The sequence below is a fragment of the Arachis ipaensis genome, chromosome B04 (genome assembly GCF_000816755.2).
Source record: "Arachis ipaensis cultivar K30076 chromosome B04, Araip1.1, whole genome shotgun sequence".
Lineage (NCBI taxonomy): Eukaryota > Viridiplantae > Streptophyta > Magnoliopsida > Fabales > Fabaceae > Arachis > Arachis ipaensis.
The window spans coordinates 117,392,553-117,393,329 of NC_029788.2; the positions used below are offsets into that span (position 1 = coordinate 117,392,553).

Consider the following 777-nt stretch of genomic DNA (forward strand, 5'->3'; position numbering starts at 1 on the left):
GTTATTTTTAGGAAAAAAAATAATAATTTTTTTAAAAAAAATTATAAAATAAAATTGATTTTATGTTTAGATGTCTTATGTAAAAGGATCTTTTTATATATCAATTATATTTGAGTAAAATAAGATAAAGGTATTTTTTTATTCATTTATTATGTTAAAAATATATTTTTTAAGAAAAAAAGATATTTTTAAAAAAATGTAAATTATAGCTTCTCAAAAAAGATATTTTTATTTTATTTTTTTAGTGTTTTTATTTTTACTATTAGAAATTTACTAAACACAATAAAAAATAAAAATAGATCTTTTTTTATTGGACCTTGGTTTAAATAAATTATTTTGTGTTTGATTTTTTAGTTCTAAAAATGCTTATTTTAAAAGAAATACGATAAAAAAACTTTTTATTATCAGAGAAGTTATTTTTTTTAGCTTTTTCATAAACACTTAAATAACTTCTTACAAAGCTACAATTTAATTTTAAAAATTACACCAAATATTAATATTATTACTTTTTATAAGTTAAAAATTTTAAAAAATAGCTTTTAAAACTTTCGAAATGGAGCTTAACTTCTAAAATACCAGTTTTTGTCAACCTCAATTTGCAATGATACTAAACTATTGTTAGATTAATAGATTATATATATCAACAACAGGCATTAAATTATGCATATGTATTTGCATATATTAATTTACACATTTTCTGCTTAAAAAATCAAATTAATAAAATAATTAAGTTTAATAAATAAATAATTAAATTTATTTATAATAATATAAAATTTT

The 777-nt window shown here is 15.3% G+C and overlaps 1 protein-coding gene across 1 annotated transcript in view; it reads left to right on the forward strand.

The window, feature by feature from the left end:
• LOC107634964 ((+)-neomenthol dehydrogenase-like) overlaps positions 1–777 on the forward strand; it is an 11,336-nt gene that overhangs the window by 6,983 nt on the left and 3,576 nt on the right. The window lies entirely within an intron of this gene.